Here is a 16,938-nt window from a genome sequence, read left to right on the forward strand (position 1 = left end):
TCACCTTTTAAAATATTCTCTCATACCTCTCCTGATTGCCTTTCTTCTATTACAAGATTAGCCCTCAAGACTTTTGTTCTTTATCCCAATCTCTTCTGCCTCTACAAAACCTTGCTTCTCCTGTGTTTTTAATGAGTCCTTTTGTAACACGTTCTTTTCTGCCAAGAATTATGATCAAATTGTGAAGGGGGAAACAAATCCCCCCTTAACCCAGATCTCCTTCAACTTAATTAACTTTGGTAGTCTTCGCCACTATATTTCTCAAGAGTAGTCTCTCTGCTTTTATCACCATCTTGTCATTATCACCATCACCCCCATTTATTTCCCTGCTTCTTTCCTGTTAAAACATTCCTCTTACAGATAACAAGTGACTATATTTCTCTCCTCTCCTCATCATTGTTATGTACTTCCTCTTTAAAACTTGCTTCCTAAGACCTGTGCAATGCTTTGTTCTGGTCTAATCTCTTGGGCTGCTCTCACATTCTTCTTCCTCATTAGTTCCTCTTACTCCATTTTATCCTCTACCTTTTCTCTCAACATTTCCTCCTATGCAGTGGACTCTCAGATCCACACTTCCAGTACTGATTTTTCCCCTAAACTTTTGTCACAGCCATCTATTATAAATCTCCCAAACGTGTCCTCCATTGCCGTAACCCCCACGTATCTTAAACTTTATTGAACTTCTTTGCTTGTTAAACTGCGCTGTTTGAATGTCCCTATTTCATTCCCTTTGGAGTATCATCATTCTCCCTTCCCTCCAGCTTGAAACCTAATAGTACTCTTAGCCTCCTTTATCTTTTTCCATATCCAGGCAGACACCAGTTTCTTTCCATCTTCATTGCCAACACTTTACTGCATAAAAATTTTAAGATGGCATAGGACTTTCTCACCCTCATCTCAAGTATCACAGTAGTCTCTGAATTATCTTTGACTTCCTTTTTAAAATTGCTCTAGTTTGGTTTTCCAGATTAATTGTAAAATCATGTTAGAACATGGGACAAGTCAGTCTTCGTTTTAAAATCTTTGGTAGCTCTTCGTATCCTTAAGATAACATCTGAATTTCTTTATAGATTCACAAAACCAGCTTTGAGGTATTCTCTAAATATTGCCAAGCCCATTTCTTGATCTTTGCCAGTTCATCTTTAACTTTTTTCCACTTTTAACATTTTAAGCCTACCCTTCCTTCTACATCAGGCCTGCTTTGCACTAAATACCTGAAGCTTTCCCTGTTACTCTGAGGCTCCAAATTTGAGCTCTAATAGTTCTTTTTCCTATATTGTTCACATTGCAGTTTGTGCTTCCTTGTAGTATTGTTTTTGTTTGTTATGTAAGTATATATATATGTATGTGTGTGTGTCTATGCATAGATACACATATGTATGTATAGATTATGTACATAATTTATGCACACAGATATGTATTTCTTGTCTCTCTATTAAGAAGAAAAGTCCTTAGTAACCTAGTGTCTACACAGTAGGTATTAGATAAAGACATCTTGTTATGAGGCAGAAAATAGTGATCTCAAATAATGAGGGAACCAACAGGATCACATTTGACTCATAGTTTTGCAGATAGTACAGACCGTAAGTGGTATGGATTGAGATCACGGGATGAGAGAGAATTTATTAAAGACATTCCCTTCCCAGAATTAGTTCAGTGTCTTACTCCTTGCGGAGACGTTGCTTCATCTATCTGGGGACTCCAGATGGTAAATAGAGGAAAGCAAAAGTTATGTTATCAGAGGAACAGGACTGATGAAAGTGACCAGATTCATCAAAGTTCTGTTGCATTTCACCCTGCTCCTGTTGCTCAACACAGGGAAGATACTGAAATCAAGAAAATCAGGAAGGGAAGGCAACTCCTCAGGAAAGCAGGCAGGTCTGAATTGGACACTTCTCTTGATTAGAACCACCATACATTTGGAAATGGAAACATTCTATTTTTGACCCTTACACCTGTCTATCAATCATCATCCCTCTTCCTTCATTTCAAAGGAAGTCGAATCCTTTTTTCTGAGGCCTGTGCTCTGGATCCAGTCTCCTCTCTTCTGTCTTTATCCTGTCTTTTCTGGTAAAGCTCTATGTTAGCTCATAGCTATGCTTAAGTCTTCAACCCTGGATAGCTCTTCAGTTTCTAATCTCCGTCCTTTTAATCGCCAAGACTCCTGGAAAGAAAAGTCCTCACTTGCTTCTCCAGTTCTTTTCCTTGCATTTAACTCCTGCATATAGAACACTCTCGCATTTGCTGGTGCCATTCTTCTGAAATTGCTTTTGCCAAAGTCACCAATAGATTCCTGTTTGCTAAATCCAATGGATACTTTTCAGTTCTTATGAATTTGTTATAGCTTTCAACACAACTTTTCCTTGAAACTTTCTCCTTCCATGGTTGACAGATTCCCGATTTTCTTTCTCCTTCTTGTCCCTCTGACCACTCCTTTTTTTTTTTCCTGCAGTATACTACTTCTTCCACTTGGCTCTTGAATGTTACCGTTTGCCAGGGTCCTTAGTCCTTTTTTAAACTTCTTTATCTTCCCCTTGATCATTGTGGGGTTTGGAGGTGATGTATTAGTCTACTTGTTACATGGAGTCTCATTTTACTACTATCATTATTACCTTCATAGTATCTGAATTCACCCCTTCCTTTCCATCCTTACTCTTCCTTTGGTTCGTTTTTATTCTTTGAATTCTACCTGGTGTCCCCATTTCTAATCCATTCTCCACAATCCTATTAGCCATCTTTCTGAAGTTTCAATTTGACGTGCTTCTTGGTAGCTCTTTAGTACCTTCATTTACCTGCCAAATATCCTGTGGACACTTGGAATATATTTTCCCCAAATGTTTTCATGGTTTGCTCCCTGCTAGAATAGCAAGTTCTACGAAGGCAGGGACTTTTGATATGTGCCAGACACTAGAGATACATCATTGTTAGAACAAGCAAAAATCCCCGCTCTTGGGGAACTTATCTTCTCTTAGGGTAAAGCCCCCATTAAACAATAAATATCACAACTACATAAACTATATAGTGTGGTAGAAGCTCAGTGAAGAGCATCCTGTAGGCAACGTGGGGTATTGCAATTTAAATGGAGTGATCAAGCTAAGTTTCAATGAGGTGATATTTGAGCAAAGACTTGAAGGTGAGGGAGTGACCCATGCAGATGATTGGGGAAAAAGTATTGCAGATAAGTAGAGTCTGTGATGACTCAGAGAAGAGCATGCCTAGCATGTTTGAGCAACAGCTAGGCCAATGTATGGAACAGGAGCAGCATGAGCAAGGGGAAAGTTGCCTTTGGGATAAAATTCCACCTGTCTTAGAGTGACAGGACCCTAAATCTGCAGGCCACCAACCTCATTCATGCACTGCACCTTTCCAGTTCCAGCACGTACTCTGAGCTCAGGCCTGCTGTCGTTGTGCAAGCTACTTGCTCTGCCTAGGACACCCTGCCCACTCTTTTTTTTTTTTTTTTTTGCCTAATTCATTCCTACCCTTTCTTCAAAGCTTAGTTCAGACATCAACTTCTCTACCACTCCTTCATTCACCAAGTCTTCACTAGGCACCATTTTATGTGCTACCTATGGTGTTCAGTAATGACCTCTATCGACCTTTGACATTCTTCACTTCAATTTCTGTTTGTTTGTCCAAATTCTTCTCTCTGCCCTCACTACACCCCTTCCCTTCCACATTGGGAACTTTTAATGACATGGAATCCTGTCTTACTTCTGCATCCTTTAATACAGGGCACAGTGTCTGAAACACAATACGGTTTAATAAGTGTTTGATGAGGGAATGAATGGGTAAGATTCATGTTTCATTTCTAAGAAACTGATTATAATGATAGGACAAATGAACAGGAAAAATTATTGCTTATTTCAAATAACTTTTGCCTTCCTTTTTTAAAAAAAGGACCACATTTCTAAAACACAGAATCTTTAGTGCCATCTAGTGGAGGTAGCTGCAATTAAAAAAATAAACAAAAACCAAAAAACCCTATACTAATAAAGCTTGAACAGAGTTTGCTTGTTTCATTTTTTAGGTTTTGAACTGAGACTGAGAGAAGAAAAGAAAGGGCTTGCATAGACTCCAGGACCCTGTGCATTATGGATGTTTTTTATTGTGTTTTTAGAAACTCTTTACCCTGAGATCATTCTAATTGTGAGATCTGATTATTATCTGACTATTACTATTATCATTACATTCTTGCCCTTCATAACTGATGTTTTGTGATAAATGGGAAACTCTTCACCTCCAAGAAGGTGGAGATGAAATAGCTTATTAATAATGTGAGCTTGAGAGCTCTCTGCGGATAACTGTTTTTAGGTTAGACTGGAACTACACAAGACATCAGTTTCATTATTACTTACCCTTTTAGGAAAAAAACCTCCACTGTCGTATCTAAGATTTTTCACTTTTCTTATTTGACTCCTAGTTGTATGACAAGTAGTCTATCATTACCCCCAAACATTCTATCATTGATATTGTCAGGAAGCTGCAGAGTTGTTGGTTTGTTTATAAATGTTAAGTAGTTCTTAAACTATTTATATTTTTTTTATTGGTTGTTCAAAACATTACAAAGCTCATGACATATCATCTTTCATGCATTTGATTCAAGTGGGTTATGAACTCCCATTTTTACCCCAAATACAAGTTGCAGAATCACATCGGTTACACATCCACATTTTTACATAATGCCATATTAGTGACTGTTGTATTCTGCTACCTTTCCTATCCCCTACTATCCCCCCTCCCCTTCCCTCTCATCTTCCCTCTCTCCCCCATCTGCTGTTAACTATTTATATTTTATTGCACAATTGATTCATCTCTTTCTGTGACCTCCCTTTTCTGTTTGTCACATAATAGAGATCATTATTAACCTTTTTTGAAATAGATGTTTTTGAAAAGCACCTGCTGCCTTATAGTGATATATTTTATTTTAGCAGTATGGGTAATGCTTTGGGATTATATTATTTTTACATAAATTTATCTTCCATTGAAAACATGCATAATTAAAATGGGCAATAATATAGAGAAAATAGCACATTTAGAGATTGGATTTCATACTGCATATGGCGATAATGCTTGTGATTAAAATTAGAGAAGCAGTTGTGGAGTGCTCATGCTGTTAGGTTAGAGAATTGGTCATAAAAGACGTGTTCTGTGCTGTTGATAATGCTGCATTATAATTTAACACACACTATTTTTTCCCTCTTAAGATTCCTTCATTACTTGTATTTAATAAACATGCCAACTTTCAAGATTAATCATGAAAATTTTGGTTTAGAAGGGACTTTTTGTCTGGAATACATTTGCCCCAGATGTCTTTGTGGCTTGTTCCCGGCTGGAATGGTATGTCACTGAGGGCAAGGACTGTTATCAGTTGAATTCTCTGTGTATTCCAAGTATCTAGATGCATTTTTGGAACATAACTGGAGCTCAATAAGTAACTATTAAGTGAATGTATAAAAAAACCAAGACACAGTAATGTAGACCAGATCAACATCACATGTGAAATTACTGGCAGAATTGGGGCAAGAATCTACCCTTTTGACCTTACTCCATTGAGTGGTTCAATATAACACTTTGGCTTTAATAAATACTGCTTTTAGGTCCAGTTATCTATGGCCCCTGCTCTGGGCCCTTTGCTTTGATGAAAACCATCTTGGCCCTTCTCTAGCTACACCCTCTCCCTTAGGCCAGGGAATTCCAAGAGTGACCTCCCTTCTCCACACATTTCAGACTAGTTTATAACAACCAGGGAACCTCAAATTTCCTCATATAAAGCCCAAAACCCCCTTTCAGGGCCTATGCAGGACTCTTTCCCAGGTGTCGACGGCAGGATGAGTGTGTGCACATCTAGTCTTCAGGAGTGGTAAAAGGACAGCTGTTGGGGATGGTGGAACTTGATCAAACCTTTCAAGATATCCACACACATGAGGCTTCCTGGCAGGGTGGTAAGAAAGAGACCAAGTCATAGGATGGGCGCTTCCTCTCCTCTTGCTCCTTCTGTTAAATATTAGGGGCAGCCTTTCTCCTAAAATTTCTCCACATATTTAATGTTATTTAAACCAACACTAAAGTGAGCACCTATATTGTGCTGGATATTTTCAACTGTATTATCTAATTTAAATGTTATCCTTGCATTAAAAGGTTCAGAAGAGCACACAACTGATAAACCAAATGTATATCAGTATCCTCAGAAAGTAAGTGCTTGTGTGTGTAGATATATGTGGATATATGGTTAGCCATCTGTATCTCTGGGTTCAGCATGTATAGCTCAATCTTCAATCAACTGTGGATTGAAAATCTTCATTAAGAAATTGTACCGAATCAGGCATGGTGATACATGACTGTAATCCCAGCTACTGAGGAGACTGAGTCAGGACAATCGAAAGTCTGAGGCCAGCCTGCACAACTTAGTGAGACCCTGCCCGAAAATTTTTAAAAAACAAAATAGAAAGGGCTGGGAATGTAGCGCAGTGGCAAAGCATCCTTGTGCTCAATCCCCATGACTGCCAAAAAGAAAAGAAAAAGTTGCATCTGTACTAAACATGTACAGACTTTTTTCTTGTTATTATTCTCCAAACAATGTAGTATAACAACTATTTATGAAGCATTTACATTGTGTTAAATATTATAAATAATCTAGAGATTATTTAAAATATCTGGATGAAGTATATAGGTTTTGTGCAAATCCTGTGGCACAGCATACAAGGGACTTGAGCATCTGCAGATTTTGGTCTTTGCAGGGAGTCCTGGAACCAATCTCCCATGATACAAAAGGACACAGCTGGACACACACACACACACACACACACACACACGTGCACACATATACACATGTTTACACGTTTTTTATTGAAAAAGTGATAAAAACATGTAAAAACTTAAGGAGTGTAAGTAAATCGTAAGTCTCTCATGCCAGGTCCTAAATCAGAGACAACCAGGCCATTTAGGACTGGAGATGTGATTCAGTGATAGAGCACTTGCCTAGTATGTGTGAGGCCCTGGGTTTGATTACTAGCAACATGAAAAACCCCAAGTATTTTAAATGATCATGAGTCACTTTTGAACATTTTTATTTGGGAAACTTGAGATAATTGATCTAGACAAGTATGGGGACTAGCATAATGACTTCCCAAGTATTATTCCCTCAGCTTACCACTTAACAGTATTCTGTCATTCTTATTTAATATAGTTCCCCAACTTTTACTGTTTTTTCTTTGCTAAAAAGTTTTAAAGCAAATCCCAGATATCATGAAATTTTATTTAATTATGTTAGGATTGTATTAAGATAGTTACTTGGAAATACAAATAAGATGAAAAATATTTTTGTGAAATATTTTTCTGTGAAAAATTATTTTCTGTGAAAATGTCTTCACTTTAAGAATGCACATACCAATTTGATTTAATTTTAAAATTTCTCATGACATTTTCTTTAATTATGTTAAGATTATATTAAGATACTTACTTGGAAATACAATAAGATGAAAAATATTTTTGTGAAATATTTTTCTGTGAAAAGTTATTTTCTGCGAAAACGTCTTCACTTTACGAAATCACATACCAATTTGATTTAATTTAAAAATTTTTCTTCTTACTTTCAAAGAGGACTCAGATGAGAATTAGGCAATTTAAAATGAGCTTTATGACTATAAATAAAATTTATAAATATGCATGTTAGGATTTAGATCTAAGTTCTCCCCAAAGGCTCATGTGTGAGGCGATACAAGTGATAGGTTGCAAGTTGAAAGGTGAAATTTGGGGTTAGGAGAGTCTTAACCTAATCAGTGCATTAATGCCTTGGTAGGGATTAACTCAGAGTAATTGTAGGCAGGTAGGGTGTGGCTGGAGGAGATTGGTCACTGGGGGCATGTCTCTGGGGTATGTATTATGTCCCTGTGAGTAGAGCTCTCTCTCTGCTTCCTGGTGCCATGTCCCTTGCTGCTCTCCTTGGCCACACACTTTGGCCACAATGTTCTGCTCATCTGAGGCCCTGAGGAATGGAGTCTGCACTCTATAGTCTGAGAACTCTGAAACTGTAAGCCCCCCTAATGACCTTTTCCTCCTTTTCATTGTTCCTGAGGGGTCTTTTTGGTCATGGCAGCAGAAAAGCTGACTACAACAATGTACATATGTACATGGAAGTGTCAGGAAATGCTATTCAGGTCATGTTGTTTTCTTTGCAGGATGTGTGAAATTTCATCTCTTTATTTTACAGTCAGACCACTTTCTATTTTTCGTTTCCCTTCTTTTGGAAGAGCTATTGAAAATGGTAAGCAAATTGATACCCTTGTTCTTGCTTCTCTGAGTGTTAAAACTTGAAAATGATGAATATAACATGGTAGACTAAGATTTAATGTACTTCCTTTTGTAATTCGAATAACGGCTAACTTTTCTGAGCAAAAGTGCATCCACATCTTGGTAGCCTTATTTAGAGCATGAGTAGATTATAACCTATTGTGACATATATGGAAGACTACACATTGGTTCCGGGACTGGTGGTAGGAAACAGAAATAATATTCCTAGTTTCCAGGAAATAGAAATAATCCCCAACCACTGAGACAAAGCTTAGTTATTTATTTCTATATTGACAGCAACTATATTTTTCTTAAGTACCTGTTTTCTAAGTAGCATCTAAGCCCACACTGCATTTTAATAAATTTTTCATTTATTTGCACAGTGCATGAAATCTGAAAGTTCTCTCCTGATATTAATGAATAGCATGTGACGATTTGAGGAAATTCTGGTGTAATAAAGCCCTTGTATTCTTCAGCATCCCATGCTCCTCATTTAGACAGAGTCCTGTCAAGAAAATATTTGCAGTGGTACCCGTCTGGAGCACTGAATTGGAAGGGTAGTGTGCAGGGGTGATGCTCCTGAATATCTGTATTTGAGAGCCACAGGGTGCAATCTGGGTGGAAATAAGGTTTAGAGACTTGATTGGAAACTGCCATTGAGGAGCAAAAGATAGTAATATATACATACACATATACATATATATATATATATGTGTGTGTGTGTGTGTGTGTGTGTGTGTATAGTACTATATATTGCCATATATAAATGAAATTTTATATAAATATAATTTTATATAAACAAAATCTCCAGGGTGACCTAAAGTGATGCTGTCCTAACAGCATTACTATTGTGAGGTAGGAAGTGTGGAAGGTAGGTAAGGTCCCCCCCAAGGCACTGTGAGCACTGCCACTGCTCGGGACCTGTGCTGTACAATCTGGGAGCCATTAGCCACATGAGGCTTTTGAGCACTTAAAATGTGGTCAGTCCAAATTGATATAAAGCTGCAAATGGAAAAATATGCTGGTTTTCAAAGATTTACTATAGAAAAAAAGGATATAAAATATCTTACTAATGTTTTTTGATTTCATGTTGAAATGATGATATATTTATTTTTGTCTTTTTTTTTTTGGTACCAGAGATTGAACCCAGGGGTGCTTAAGCACTGACCCACATTGCAGCCTTTTTTATAATTTATTAGAGGCAGGTCTCACTGGGTTGCTTAGGGTTGCACTGGTCTCGCTAAGTTGCTGAGGCTGGCTTTGAACTCATGATCCTCCTGCATCTGCCTCCTGAGTGGCTGGAATTACAGGCATGTGCCACCACACCCAGCTATTGTCATTATTTTTAAATATACATTTTATTTGTTAGAGCAGTTTGGGATTTATAGAAAAATTAAGCAGAAAGTACAGAGTTCTATACCTCTTCTCCTTGCATAGGTATAGCCTCCTCCATCATCAGCATACTGCACCTGGGTGGACCATTTGTTATAATCAGTGAACCAAAATGGACATATTATGACTCCATTGGTTGCATTAGGTTTTATGCTTGATGTAGTGTATTCTATGAATTTTGATAAATTAGTATTATACAAAATAGATTCACGGCCCTAAAAATTTCTTGTGCCCCACCTATTTATTTTCCTTCTTTCAAACTCTGGCAACCACTAATTTTTTTAAACTGTCTCTGAAGATTTGCCTTCTTCCAGAATGCCATATAGTTGGAATCATATAGTATGTTGACTTTTCAGATTTCCTTCATTCACGTTGTAGTCTGCATTCATGTTTCCTTCATGTCATTTTACGGCTTGATAGCTCATTTCTTTTTGGCTCTAAATGATATTTCATTGTATGAATGTGCTAAAGTTTATCCAATAGTAATAATATTTTAATACAATTCTATTAAATAGATCCATTATTAAAATTATTTTCACTTGTTCTTTTTTTATATTTTTAATGGGATTACTAGAATAAAATTAAAGAAATGCTCTCAGTGAATTTCTACTGGGCAGCTTTGTTCTAGACCTTGGTAAAATGGTGTTATCAGTAGATTTTATCTTCAAAATGACCTTCCCATTCCAACATCTGCCTGGATTTTGTTGCCTCCTTCAAAGGACATTCTTCTCTGGGGTTTGCCTAACTTGGTTTGCTCCTGCTGCTGCTCCAAAATTACTTAGGATTGCATGCTTCTTCCTGTTCCCATTTCCTAGTCTGTAGCTGAGACTTAAGTCATTGGAGTCATTCTGTCAGAACTAGATGACAATTGACTGATTCACTCGACTGGGTTCTCTGGAGCATATAAAATATGCTGAGCTGACTTGCTTAGAACCACAAACTTTTTCTAAGAAGAGATAAAACACAGCATTAGAAATTAATTTTTTTGTTAGAACCCTTAGAATTTGTCTTACTTTACATTTATATAAGTGATGAATGTATTAATACTTTTTCTAGAAACTAATTAGAACAGGAGGGTTCATTCAAGTATAATCTGCTTTATTCTTCTTTTGTATTACATTGGTTTGTCTCAGACATTCTCAGTGGGAGCAAAATTGCTCCTTAAATAGGCAAAAATTGGTTCTTAACATGTGAAATAAATCTTACTCTTTCAATGTATAAAGTATGCGTGTATACACATATGCCTTATAACATATATACCATGTATATAGACATACACCTGTGTGTATACATACATATCTGTATGTATAAAACAAACTCAAATATGTAGTATATTTGTGGATTAAAGTTTCCTGGGAGAGGGGGGATGATTAGTGAAAATATTCTAGAAATGTTCCTCAGGGGGTTGGTCATGAAAAGTTGACAAATGCTGGTTTAGGAACACTAGCCCTTGTAGAGTGAGCACATAACTGAATTTTTAAATTTAGACCAATTCATGTCCAAAGTTTCTCAAGGAGGTAGAGAAATATAGGATAAAGAAAAAATATAGAAAGATATAAATTTACAGGTTGGGAGAGAGGAGCAGCTGAGATGTATTAAAAATACCACCAATTAACCACCAATTGTTAACAGTTTGCCAAATCCCCGCCTCCTCTGTATTATTTTGGTGAACAGTATATATTCATTGCAATATTTTTTCAAGTGTGAACTTTTCAAAATAAAAGTCGGGGTAAAATGCCATCCACCATCCCTCGGCACACCCTTGTCCTCCAGTTCTACTCTGGGGATCTATAGAGCCACATTTTCTCTCACTTTTCGCCTTTTGACTTTATTGCCTCTCTGCATGGAACATGTTGTCTGCCCCTCGCCCCTTCATCCTTTCACACACAGCATTTGCCTGGAAAAATACCAGAAGTTTTTCACTTCCACTTCCTCCAGGAAGCTTTCCATGACCACCCAACCCCACTTGCGTCTAAGTTAAGACTCCCAAATATCTCCCTTTACTATAATTGTCCTCATTATTGCCCTTGTCACACAGCATTGCATTTAAGCATTACACTTGTCTGTCTTCACTGGACTGTAAGTTCTTTAAAGGGAAGGATTATGATTTATTCTTCTCTATCTTCTGCAGAGACCATGAAGTAGCTCACAATGTTTATTAAATCAAGCATTAATTAATATCTTTCTATCAGATGCACAGTTGTTTTATATAATTCCACTCAAAAGAAAAAAAAAACAAGAAAAAGAAAGAAAAACGAAAGAAAACCTTGATGTTATATTTGGCTTTTAAGCTTTACTGTTGATAACAGTATTTCAGATTAGACTTCTATAAAATATTTAAAATAGCTCCCAGATCCCCATTATTACCCTTGTAAAACTCTTGGTGAAATGTTTCCGACAATCCTAGGGTAATTTTTTAGAGCTCTGTTTGTGCCTTTATATTATAGCACCCTGCAAGTGTGGCTTAAGTGTAGGGAGAGATGGGAGGTAGGGAAGAGTGGAAAATAGATTTAAAAAAAGTAAGGGAATTGTTTTTCAGGACTTGGGAGTTTAGTGGAGAATTCAGACTCATGTGTGATACTAATGATATTTTTTCCTTACAATTATTTCCTTTTTGTAGTTTACAATGCAACTTCACATTCTTTATTCTTCACCAAAGCCCTGTGAAGTAGATATTGTTAGCTCCATGTGTTAGTGTTTCCATTGCTGTAAAAAAAAAAAAAAAAAAGTACCTGAGATTATCAAGGAGGAAATATTTATTTTGGCTCATAGTTATGGAAATTTCAGGCCATGGCCACTTGTCCCCATTGCTTTGAGACTGTGGAGCACAGTACATCATGGTAAAAGCACATGGCAAGGACATCTGTTCATTTACTTTGTGACAGCTGGAAAGCAGAGAGAGAGAGAGAGAGAGAGAGAGAGAGAGAGAGGCCAAGGCCATGTCCTCAATGACCTAGCTTCCTTCCAGAATGCCCCACCTTGTAAACTTTTCATCACTTCACAAAGGACCATAGGCTAGAAACCAAGTCCTTAGCGTGTGAGCCCTTGAGAGCCCAATTATAATACCCATTTTAGGGATGATTATAAGCCAGAATGTGCTGTGAAAGTAAGAGATTCTTTTTTGTTTTCTAGATGCTGGGCATTTTTCCCATATCTAGGGCCCATCAACGTTGAATCTATAGTTCCTTACCAAATTCTACACATTGCTTTTATAATTTATATAGGTATAATCTAGACTGCAACTTACCTTTAATTAGCAGAACTATTGTGTAATAAATCATGTACTCCAGATTGAGAATTTCTTAAATGAAACATGTGGTATAGTCCATTTCTTTTCTAACTCAATAAGTCCTTAGGTACATAATTCTATATATTTATTCAAGACAAAGGCTGAGTGCATCTATATAATATTTGTGTGCGAATGAATGAAACTAGAGCATATATAGACATGGTAATAATTATTAGGGAGGTGGGTTTTTTTCTCTATAAAATTAAAAATTGTCGATAATTTTTAATGTATGTACATACTCAAGTTCCTATGCACATTAACTAAGGAAAGTTGAGAATCATCTGTCTTGAGTCCTAATAGATTCTTGGCTTATTTAGTCTACTAGTTGAATAGCCATTTTCCCTCGGTTTTCCCAGCACTTGTCAAAACATCTCCTTCTCATCTCCTCTCAGAAATGTGCATAAAACTTGCCAGAATTATTGGATCAGACCAACCACCACACTACATTGACCTATTTCTCAACTTTATAACCTGTCTATTTTGAACTAGGCCTAATGGATTCTTGCTTTCCTCCTCCTGAGGCAAATTACTTGTATTCCCACCATGCCTCAAAATGGTGGTTCTTGGTTCGTAAATCAAAAGTCGAAATGAGACTACAAGCAGGAAGATAACTTGAGAGGCTGGGGAAAATGTTCACTCGAGTGCTAATGCAAATCTGAGCAGAATCCTTACAGGTCTCTTCTTCCAAGTCCTGGTAGGAAGCTCGCTCACCCAGAAAGTGTGGCCTCACCCCAATGTCATGTGACATTGGTCATCTTTTGTGCTGCCTTTTTCAAGTGACCAATAGTCTAAGGACATTTATATGCAGTATTTTGTCAGCTCTCCCGCTCCTGTGACTAAAAGGCTCATGGTTTCAGAGGTCACAGTCCACAGACAGCCAGCTCCATTCCTCAGGGCCTGAGGTAAGGCAGAACATCATGGTGGAAGGGTGTGGCGGAGGGAAGTGGCCCACATAATGATCAGAAAGCAGAGAGAGAGAGAGAGAGAGACTCCACTCGCCAGATACTAAATATATAACCCAGACTCTCAATAACCCACCTCCTCCAGCCAAACCCTACCTGCCTTCTAGCACCACACAGTTAATCCCATCAGGGCTAATTCACCAATTGGGGTAAGGCTGTCATAACCCAATCATTTCTCCTTTAACCGTCTCCACAATGGCTGGTAGGGAGGTCTGATTATTCCTTTCCCTTAACTGTGCAGATACACATCTGTAAGGCCCTGGAATCCCTTGGCAGAACAACAACCTCGTACCTGCGCCTGCTCATGAGCTTTGGGGCTCCCCCCACTCCTGCCCCTGTCTCTCTCTCTTCCTTTTTTATTTATTTTTTTTTTAATATTTCAGTTTATTTATCTTGTTAAGTAGAATGTGAAACCAAATTTATAGCTAATACCAGAGAATAGACTTGACTAGCGTTTAACGAGAACAGCTTCTATATAAGATCCCAAGAGACTTATAGAAAAGGGGCCAAATCCTAATATGAGCAAATAAAATTCATGTTTCAAGTAGGTTATACAAACATCGATTTACATTCATTTCCCTTTTTTGATAGTTAGAAAGTGCAGATTTAACAAAAGGTAGCCATATCCTTTCTAAGGACCACGCCAAATATAATTATGCAAACAATAAAACTGCCAGTCGGTTACCCCCAAATCCCAGTGTTTAGCTCTCAAACTTTAAGTCATTGAATTGAATAAGGATTGAAAGGGTTAAAAGTAAAAAAGCTATTGCCACATTCCAGATAAAGGGAAGCAAGAAATATATTAATCTATCAACAACAGGCTTAACCTAAAACTTTTCTAAAAGCTATAACATCATTTCACTGTTTTTTAAGTGAAAAACTAGGGATTATTTGGCAATGTTGCTTTTTACTAGTAAACAATGATAAAATCAAATTATGGGAAAACCTAAAAACAAATATCAGTGAGGCATATACAATTGTTTTTAGGGTACTATCTGAAAAATTTGTGGATTATGCTGGCAAATAAGTCCTTATATTGTTTATGTGATGGAGCTCCCCCTTTCTAAAAGGGCTTCCACAGCATCACGGTTGCCTACTCTCCTTTCTTATAAATATAATATAGGAAGTTCCTGTGAGGAGGGGTCTCTAACTATTGTGATGAGGCTGGGGTTCTGTTGGAACACTTGGCCCTGATGAGTTCAAGGCAGCTCTTCCCAGCGTAAGCAATATATCAAGAGCCCAGAAGGTTGTTCTGCTCCCTCAAATCCATTCACTTTTCACCAAATAATCTTATTTTATGTGATCACATGTAGCACCATGGGTGTGTCTATGTCTCGTTTGTATAACTTTGATCAGCATAGAGGTATTTTCTGTTTAAGGACTGAAAAAAAAAAATAAGGGCTTTAGTGAGAAGGAAAGAGAAAAAAAAAAAAACCCAAAACAAACAAACAAAAAAAACCCAGTTTCTTTCCTGAAGGCCCCAGGACAGAACAGATTGTAATCTACCTCTGGCCCAAAGACAGCACTATTACTTGGCAATTTAGTTTAGTCCCATGAAGCCAAACTGCCCCCCTATGACTCAATTCTCCTCCTTTGAAGATTGGACACACACTGGTTTTATTTTTCATCTTTTCATGCTCGATAGTCTTTTGTAACATTTAAAATAGTAACCTGTGGTTTGGGGAGGCCATTAGCCAATTCAGTTCCCTTAACAGTGTCTACCTGCTGAGCCATTGTGCTCTAGTCTTCGAGTGTCCTCTGACCTGGTTTCAATTGGTAGCTATTTGGACAAGGTTTTCTGTTGTATCCCAACTGTTCAAACATTAAACATCTATTCTTGGTCAAATGGAGGAAAAAGCAAAGTTGTTCATATCTTTCTTGTTGTAATTCCTTGATATTCATTGGCCTTGCCCAATACATTGGGCCTTGCCCAATAATAGCTATTTTATTGGTTGCTCTATCTATGCAAGTGTTATGGACTAAATTGTTCCCTTGAGTTTATTTGTTGAATTTATAACCCCTAGTACACCTCAGAATGGGATTGTATTTGGAAATAGGGCCTTTATAGAGATAATTAGATTAAATGAGGTCATATGGGTAGGCTGTAATCCGGGATGTCCTGTGTTCTCAAGAAGAAGAAGAGATGTTGGGGATGCAGTCACACAGAAAAAAAGACTACATAAGGACACAACAAGAAGATAGCTATCTGCAAGACAAGTAGAGAACTTGTTGACACCTTGATCTTGCACTTCCAGTCTCCAGAACTGAAAAAGATAAATTTCTGTTATTTAAACCACCCAATCTGGGTATTTTATTATGGAAATCTTAGCCAATGAATGCAGCTAGATAATGTCATAACTGCTCTTTATGAATTATCTCATTTAATTGTCACAGGTACTAAACAAGGCAGGTACTATTTAGTCAGGAATTCTAATATCAATTTTGCCCAGGGCAGGAACTCTGCTCATGCCTTACCCTGAGTAGGTCAATACGATATTCTGGTTCATAAATGGGTGAGGTGGGGAGAGGAATTGAATAGAGTCAGGCATTTTTCTGACACATGTATCTTTATCCAGATGATGTTTACGTGTGCACTCCTTACTCATTATATTAGAGGAGCACAAGGCGGCGTCCTTAGAACAAGTTAGAATGAGGTTTGCAGTTTCACTGCCAGCCCCTTTGTGAGTCAGAGAAGGCCGGAGCATTACGGAGGAATCATCTACTGCAGAGAGGAACCTTTGTCCTCGTGACAGCTGAAGATCTTTATGGGCAACAAAACTGAAAGCCCCCAATAAATGCTCATGCTTTCATATCAATAATAACCTTATACAGCACTTTTACACATGTATGTACTCTCTCAGAAATAATATGGGTTTGATGGTAGAGTTGGGTTTGAATTATGGTTAACTGTTGGTTATGTCATCATCGGTTTTAATTAACCTCTCAGGGAAGAGGTAAAATGGTAAAATGGTAATGGTGATGGTAGTTGGGCTGAGAATTAGG

Source organism: Marmota flaviventris, chromosome 10 (assembly GCF_047511675.1).
Source record: "Marmota flaviventris isolate mMarFla1 chromosome 10, mMarFla1.hap1, whole genome shotgun sequence".
NCBI classification, from domain to species: Eukaryota; Metazoa; Chordata; class Mammalia; order Rodentia; family Sciuridae; genus Marmota; species Marmota flaviventris.